The sequence below is a fragment of the Lycorma delicatula genome, chromosome 10 (genome assembly GCF_047948215.1).
Source record: "Lycorma delicatula isolate Av1 chromosome 10, ASM4794821v1, whole genome shotgun sequence".
NCBI classification, from domain to species: Eukaryota; Metazoa; Arthropoda; class Insecta; order Hemiptera; family Fulgoridae; genus Lycorma; species Lycorma delicatula.
Window position 1 is genome coordinate 386,141 of NC_134464.1, and position 9,045 is coordinate 395,185.

The following is a 9,045-nucleotide window of genomic DNA, read 5'->3' on the forward strand; positions in this document are numbered from 1 at the left end:
AGTTTCACATAATAAATGGAAAATAATATTAGTAAAAAAAATATTTTATGAGCATAAAAAAAAATTATCGGTGATTCGATACCGAACCCCATGAATAGCAAAAGGAGTCGTTACCATAGAGCCACACACGCTACAAGAAGAGTAAGTGTCAGTTGCACTTCATAAGATGTCCCCTGTTTGTTTGTTTAGGTTTTCATTCACTATTTTGAATTTTATCTTAATTAACAATCAATTTCAATACTCTTAAGAATCAATAGACTTGTATAAAATATTTATTTTTATTAAGGATTATTAAAAAAAAATTTTTTATTATTTTTAATAAATATTACAAGTTTATCAGTACCAAATAATACTAATTCATATTGAAAGTGAATAATCATAAATAAATATTCGATTGTTAGCTCGTTTAATCATTATCATGTATTTAAAATTTTGTAAAATTTGTGTACAACTAAAAACTTTTGTCCCAAAATCCCTTACTTATATGTTCAAATAACCCGGTAGAATATACGCATGCGCGCCGAATACTGTGCGCAATGCTACACCTTGTTACATTCATCATGCAAGGGCGTATGTATTCCTGCGCACTACCGACTAACCTCCACCTAGGGCGGAACATGTACTCACGTCTCAGGTTGCCGAGCATCTCTCTACGCTCTATGGAGAATCGCGCGGAAAAACAATACATGTTGGGTGGTCTCTTCCACCTAGCACTCCGGACAATTTTCAGACAGATCAAGCAAAACAGAATAAAACTTTGTAAACCTCATCGTGAAAATTGAATTCTTACATAAAGTTACCGACCCGCCATGCAAATCCTAACTTTAGCTTTAAATATGGTTAAAGTTTGTGCGATCCACTTCTCAGTAAGAAATAACATTGCTAATTACATAAATATTATTCCCTTTAATAGTAACATTTTCTGTTGTACATTATGTAAAATGTTTGAACCGTCTAATTACGTAGCAAATTTTCATGAGATGACTAAACCGATTTCATTTACAAGCGAGTCTGTTTTAATAAAATGCTAATCTTGTATCATCGTTATCATTTATTACCTTTATGTATATCTTGTCTAAAATATAATACTATGTTTTGTGATTACTTGAAAAGGTAAAAAAATATACTAAAATATTCTGATGTTTCCATGCATATATTTATGAATATATAACATTTGCTAAGAAATAAACGTTATTTTAATAAAAATTAAAAAGTAAAAATTGTAATTATCTGGTAACAGATTTCTCCCTTTGCGCGCTGCATGTACGTGTACGTGTGAATTCTTGCATTACTGATGAAGACATGTACACGTATAGTTCTATCAAGATGAAACATTACATTTGATTAAATAATAGAAAGCTTCATCACTCTCTTGTGTTTTGAAGGTAGAATTTTATTTAATTTATTGAAAATACATCATTTGCGCTAATTTAAAAAAAATAATAAGATTGTGATTAAAACAAATTGTTTAATGATAAATAAAAATTTAAATAAAATAAATAATTTAAATAAATAAAATATTTTTTTTATAGTAATAAATATTTTAATAAATACAAAAAAATACTTCAATAGCCGATGACAAATATGATAATTTATAAAATTGTATGGATCATACGCTGATGGAGGAGTATTTTGTAAAGAAAAATTTTAGAGGTAATTATTTTTTATTTTTTGTGGTAGCTGCATGACGTGTCAAGTTAAAAGATTTGTCAGTCGATGACTAATGCGAAGATGGTGTGAGTCAAGAGAGGGGGGTGGTGAACAGAACGGCCAGCTGTCTTCCTTCGCGTCTATTGTCGGACAATTCAAATATAACCCTTAACATAACGGTCATTATTGGTATGAGAGTTAATAATTATGTAGTCCTTTTTTCTTATATATACATCTGACATAATTAAATTAAATAAAGATTAGTCCATTATTTTATAGGAATTACATTTTATTAAAATAATAATTAATTTCCTTTAATTTTAATAGGTATAATAAAAATATTACGATAACGTTTATCCGTTTTGTAAAGTAATATATAAACAAACATTATAATATTAAATAAACAGATCAAATTTTTCCAATTTTATTTACAATACGACCTCGTAATATCCTACACGTGCATTTTAACGAGCGAGAAATATGAAGTGGATGAAATTAAAATAACGAAATTTAATATTTCACAAGAGAATAAAATTAAATACAAAATACTGTAAGAATTTAGTATGAAAACTTATTTAGAGAACACAATTATAAAAATAGGAGTCGCTCTTGAAAAATAAATGTAACATCGCAAAGCATCCCCTCTTTTAAACCTCAGTCTACCTCAAACAGCGTGAGAATTCTCTCTCTCTCCCTCTCTCTTGGGTGCATATGGGCGCGCGAAAATTTTGAGGGGTAGAAACATCATGAAATTCCTTACCGAAGATGCACTGTAGTAATAATTTCGTTATCGGACCTAACTTCTCAAGGGTGCTTTCAATTTCCAACCTCCAGCATATTTATAACTACCTAATCATAGTTCTTTTAAATATTATAAGGAATAAATATAGACAAATCAAACTAAATTTTAATCTCTGATATATTTTTTATGTACGATTCTATGAAATTATTTCATAAAATAACAAAAATTATATTTTTCACTGTGAGAGGAGAGTAATCCCATCTCAATTTTTTAAACGTTCAAATTCATCGTCGCATCGTGTAATTTTTTTTTTATATTTTAATTTATGCAATTAAATATATATATTTATACACAAGATGATTTAGGAGGAAACAGAAATAGTTTGGGAACCGATACGAGAGCTTGAAATTAAGAAGAAAGGTTCGTACAAACATATATCCGAAAAAACAGTTTGTTATCGAGTTACGGCTAGTGAATTCGCTAAGGAGAATTAGGAAGAAGCCGTTTTCCGTTAGATTCTTTACTTAGCTAATATATGTTGTCGCGTAACAATGTACTAACCTACGGAAACGGAAATGATGTTCAGTCGTACAAATGACACCTTCACTTCTTTCACCGCAGCGAAGGCTGTATATCTACAGAAGGCTGTAGTTCTATTCGTAATGAATATCCGAGTATCACTATTAAAAAAATCTTAAGTGGAAGATCCTGGGTTCGGCTTTCATATCATAATCAAATTTCAAAAAAACAATCGCATTTGTAATATTTATAAAACACGTCGTTTGGAATCAATTTGGTCTCCAAACAGTTAAATTTATTTAAACCTACTTAAAAAAAAAAAAAAAACATATTGAAGAACCAAGGTTCGATATTATCGGCTTCGACACATCTTACATCCACGCTGCTTATACGTGTATTTAAAATATAAAATAAATAAATAAAAATTTTTAAAAATAAATAAATAAAAATTTATAAAAAAAATAAATAAAAATTAAGAAAATAAATAAATAAATAAAAAGCCGGCGTATGAGAAAGAAATGAATCGAACGGTTTATTTTATTCAGCGTTATAACTCGTAAATAATTATTATAGTTAAAATGTGTTTTACGCAGTGGTGTACGGGACGGCATTGTAGTTTAACCTTGAACTCAGTTCAAGGTTAAACGTGTCATGTCAAGGCGGGAATTGTAGACAGCGCGTCGGCGAGCAGTTATGTCGAAGATTGCAGTATGATTTAAAAAGTTATCTCTCACTAAATTAAACGAATATTTATAACTAGTATTTTTTTTTTTTTTTTATTAATTTATTTTACTCGTATTGACAACATACAAAGTATAGATTTTTTTTTTCATTACTCAGGGCATCCGTTATGTATTGCTTCACAGGATGAGATCAAATGGCAATTTTGTAGCGTGTGAAAATGACATACCTAACCGGGATTCGAACCCGGGACCTCCGGATAAAAGGCCGAGACACGATCACTCGCGCTACGGAGGCCGACAAACGTCAGTTACTATCACGCATTTTTTTACATTGTTTTTTTTTATTTTTATTTTTTCATGTTATGAATTTTGATAATAAATGCCAAGCGTAACCGGAAATCGAACCTAGAATTATTTAATGTATAAAAAGAACGGAATTCAGACGAACTTCAGATGCAACGCCACCCTCACTGTTTTAACAATAAATACGAGTAAGAGTTACATTAAAAATATTGTGTGTGCGCGCGCCCTCCAAAAACTTAACAAAATACTTTTTGTACATCACAGATCCATTCTTTGATTTCACCGACCCAAAAAATGTACGGGAAGAATACTTTTTTTAGAGAAAATTTACTGCATTAGAAATTGTCAGGTCAATTGACATGCTTAACTAACAATCAACGAATAATACATATTGAAATGGCAGCAGGACTCAATTTTCTGGTTATTTTTTATTACTACCGTTCTGGTTGACAAAACAATGTACATTTCATTTTACTTAATCAGATTAAATGTATCACGAAATTGACTTATATCCAAAAGGTTCTGGATCCGAATTCAGTTAATTTTTACGTACGAAAATATTAAACTACCTCAGTGTCATATTTAAAAAATAAATCTGATGTGGACACAACGTGACTTCCTTTCACGTCTATTAAATTACATATACACATTTTTTGCTGCATTTTATTTAAACTTATTTCGTTTGAAAGTGAGATACGATCCTCTAATTCTTTAATAAAGAATTTTTTGATTTTTTTTCATATATATATATTTTTTGTTATTATTGAATTATTTATTGTAATTTTTTTTTATTTATAATCACTGTGTTAATAATCACAATCATAGTGGTTAATAATTATTAATAAATCAATATATTTAAATAAAAAGAAATTAAAAAAAGGGAGATGAAGTCTGATTCGAACCGATGTGCCTTCCCCTTGTAAGATCCAAATATGTCACTAATTAAACCTTTATTTAACTATAACTCTGGAACCAATAAAAATAAGTACCACTTATGATATGTCATTGAAAAGCTCTCAATGAGGGCTTATTATTACAGTTAAGAAAATGTCCAAAATCCAAATTTCTTTGGATTTTGGGCTTTTTTGGACACTTTCGGTTCAGTTGTTTGCAATCAAAAGGGTAAGTGCACATCTAGATGTTACAACAGTCCTAAATCCAAAATCTCAACATCCTACGGCTAATCGTTTTTGAGTTATGCGAGATATATATGTACGTTCAGACGTCACGACGAAACTAGTCAAAATGGATTCAGGGACGGTCAAAATGGATATTTCCGTTGAAATCTGAAAACTGAAATTTTTCGTGATTACAATACTTCCTTTACTTTGTACAAGGAAGTAAACAGGTCTGAAATACTCCTTACCTGCGCATGCGTTCCCGCGCTCGTTTAAGATGCAGTCTAAGACAATTAGTTACCGTCCTAACTTCGCACGGGGTTGCTCTATGTTCAACCCTGCGGCACATTTATGCCTAATCATACCTTGGATAGATATAGAGATAAAAAATAATACGATTAAGTACAATTTATTTTTTTTTTTATTTCAAATGAAAATAATAAAAAATGTATAAAATATAATTTTTGAAGATGCTAATAAAATGATATGCATCAGTCTCCATAAAATGCTATTGACAGAGGCATCATTAATTTTGAAAGTTTAATTCATTTTTAGTAAAATGCCTATAAAACCTTTATGACTTCCAAATTACTTTCCTATAATTTTTATTTTTATTAAGGAGCAGCCTACGGGGATAAATACAGAAAAAACATTTGTGAACGGAACAGTAGAGGAATCGATAAGTATTTTAATTAACCGGTTTGCTGATTAGCTTTATTTTTCGATCGAGACGGGTAGAGAGCGGTATACGTAGATATAGCTAAAAATTGTAAATTATACATGTACATTAATATAAATCATTTTTAATGAATACGATTAGGATTCGAATCTGATATCCTTGGATTAATAACCCAAGCTGTGCAACTACACACAAAAACATTTATCTGGACAAAAATAATTTTTTTTAAATGGCAAACTCCAGACATCGTATTTAATCACTTTTAATGCACGAGATTCAATTAATTATAATATTTAATTAGGTGCCCCAATTAACCGCACTCCTAATTCTCATTTGTCCGAATACTAGAGTTGTTTTCTATTCCTAAGTAATTGTAATTATCTAAAAAGAAAGCTATTTTTATTAACCAAAATTTCGTTTAAATGTTTGGATGGAAGTAATTATTTTGGAAATAAATATATATTTTATAATCGATTATTCATACCTTCCCGATTCGTTTAATTTTAAAGCAATGACCTGAACATTATAATATTAATTCACTTATTTCTAGAAAATAGTTCATTATCTGATTCAGAAATGCAGTACCTTAAAATTTATTTATTATAGTATACCCTTTTTTAGTGATCCTACGCTTTCTACAGACTTTATTATAATAACACGATGACTTTGAGTAGTTAATGAACACAAGCTGAATTCGAACCCAGGATCCGGTCTCTAATTTTCTTTTTGCGAAAAACATACCTTCTTTTTTAATCGAAAATTATTCTTTAATTTATTTTTTTTTAAATAAAAATAATTTATTTCTAATATCGGAATTTCAGTATTCTGCAAATCTCCCTTCAGCGATCTAGTCTTTTTTATACCCATTTATTATTAAAAAAAAAAAAAAAGTTAAATTTTATTTCTGCGTAGTTAATGAGATCCAATGTGATAAATAGCCGCAAAAAAAGAACACAAGCTGGGAATCGAACTGAAAACAAGGTCTCCAATCCTCTGTTGAAATTACGTACTTTTTAAATTTATAACTCCTGTGAAAGTATTTACTTACGCGTAATTATTTATATAGATCTTGATTTGTTGAGGAAAGGCAAACCTATGCTTGGAATCAAACCGAGAACCTTCAGTATTTTAGTCGTTTTCTAGCAATTGAACTACCACTGTAATCGTCCTTTTCGCTTAAATTTGTTTTTAAGGGGAAAAATCGTTTTTAGTAATAAAAAATTAAACATATAGAATTTTATTTAGAAAATAAGAGTACATCGATAAATTTTGCTACTTAATTTTTTTTTAATTTCAGTGCTCCTTTGATCAGCTAAAGAAACATCGTTTTTTGTAATTTCTTTATTTCGCGTCGTTTATTACTGTAAGTAATGAATGAGATGAAATGGTAATCATATAAAAATGCCTAACCCAAGTTCAGAATCGAACTTCAGTACAGGACCTTCAGTACATCAGTCGATCGTTATAGAACCCAACTACTAATGTGATTTTTTTCTGTTAGATTCATTTAAAAAATCATAACGAACAATGTATAATAAAAAAAATTTCAGTCTACATAGATTTAAATTTAATTTACACCATTATAATTTACACAATTAGTTTATACTGGATAATCTCAAGATCTAACAGGCCGATCACACAGAATCCTTCATAATTTTAGATTTTCTATAAAACCTAATAGTGCGGTCAGAATGCCTCAAAATGAAAAACAGTTTTTTCATATATATTTGCGATGTATAATTCCTTCTTAAACACATAATTAACTAGATGAATCACGGCTGATAAGAAGAATTATTGAACCCGTGTCTGGAATCAAACCAGAACCTTCGACATGTTAGCAGGTTGTTTGATCCAGTTACCTACTGAAGCGATTTTTTTGTGCCTTATAATACACTTTAAAAGGAAAATTCAATTAAAAAAATTATAGGTAAATATTTTTTAAATGTTACGAATAAAATTTTAAATATTTTAACGCTCGTTCCGAATATTTTAAAGGAAAAATTAATCTTCGTATAATTTACGAGTAATTTCTGTTTACATTATTACTTATGAGTAGTTATGAGATATTTTGTGACTGATAAGGAATGCCGAATGATGCTGGGATTCCAACCCAGAATTAGCGGTATATCAGTCGATTAATTTACCAACCGAACGATCTAAGGAAGGTCATTAAATTTTTCTTAAAAATCATTTTCCTCTAAAAAAATATCGATATACATTTTCAACAATTTTATGATTTTCTTTTTAATTCTTAAAAACAGATAAATTAAATATGGAAAATGATACAATATAAAAACTCATAATGAATTATTTGTTGTATATATCTCATTGTACAAATGAGTGTAAACTGGGTTCTAACATTTTTAATCTAATAAATATTTTAAAAACAGAATATTTGAGTAGACATTAATTCAGTAAGTACAATGACATGCAGTTTATTTATTGTGTGTAAAAGAACGGAATAAATACGGTTTTCGGATGTAATATTGCACTTAATAAAATCTTGGGAGTCTGAAATTTTATTTAAGGTAGCTTGAATTACATTTACGTTATATTGAAGTATGTTTCTTTTCAGTAATTCTAATCTTTTTACTAAAGAATTTCTGTTAAAAAGATTATTTAATTTACTCGTATATTATTTGAATAATACAAACAAAGGATAAAACAAATGCAAATTATAGTATAAAAAATTGTAATAATATAAAAATTAATAATATTAAAAATATAAAATAAAACTCACCTTAATCAGTAATAACAAATATCTCAATAGAAATATGCAAATTCGACGACATACAAGTGGGATTAGTTTAGGTTAAACAACTGTTACATCGAAGCACTAATTGTACTGCGTATAAGTAATCTACCATGACTTCCCGCCGACAAGTGCAACAGTGTTGCCGGATTTCATTAATTTTTTCTCTCATGATGCTTCGCCTCACTACGGCAACGATCGTCAGCGACAGACTTCTTCCACCGCTACTTTTATACAACAAAATTATCATGAAAAATTATTCCATTTAAAATTTGGTTCGCAAACTGTTTCAATCACCATCAGTTTTTTTTTTTTTTTTACATTAGACCATCCATTATACGTTGTCTAATATTAAATTATTTTTACTTTATTTTACGAAGTAAAAGAAGTATTGTAATTGCGATACGTTTCGGTTTTCAGATTTCAACGTACATATCCATTTTAACCATCCCTGAATCCATTTTGACTAGTTTCGTCGTGGCGTATGTATGTGCGATTGTATATCACATAACTCAAAAACGATTAGCCATAGGATGTTGAAATTTTGGATTTAGCACTGTTGTAACATCTAGTTGTGCACCTCCCTTTTTGATTGCAAT

General features: G+C 29.2%; 1 long non-coding RNA gene across 1 annotated transcript in view; it reads right to left on the bottom strand.

Annotated features, from left to right (window-relative positions):
* The window catches only part of LOC142331098 (uncharacterized), a 29,508-nt gene extending 20,776 nt beyond the window's left edge, over positions 1-8,732 (bottom strand). The window contains exon 1 of the long non-coding RNA XR_012757887.1: positions 8,435-8,732. This is a non-coding gene — a long non-coding RNA (uncharacterized LOC142331098). The remainder of the gene's footprint in view (positions 1-8,434) is intronic.
* Between the last annotated feature and the right edge of the window lie 313 nt (positions 8,733-9,045).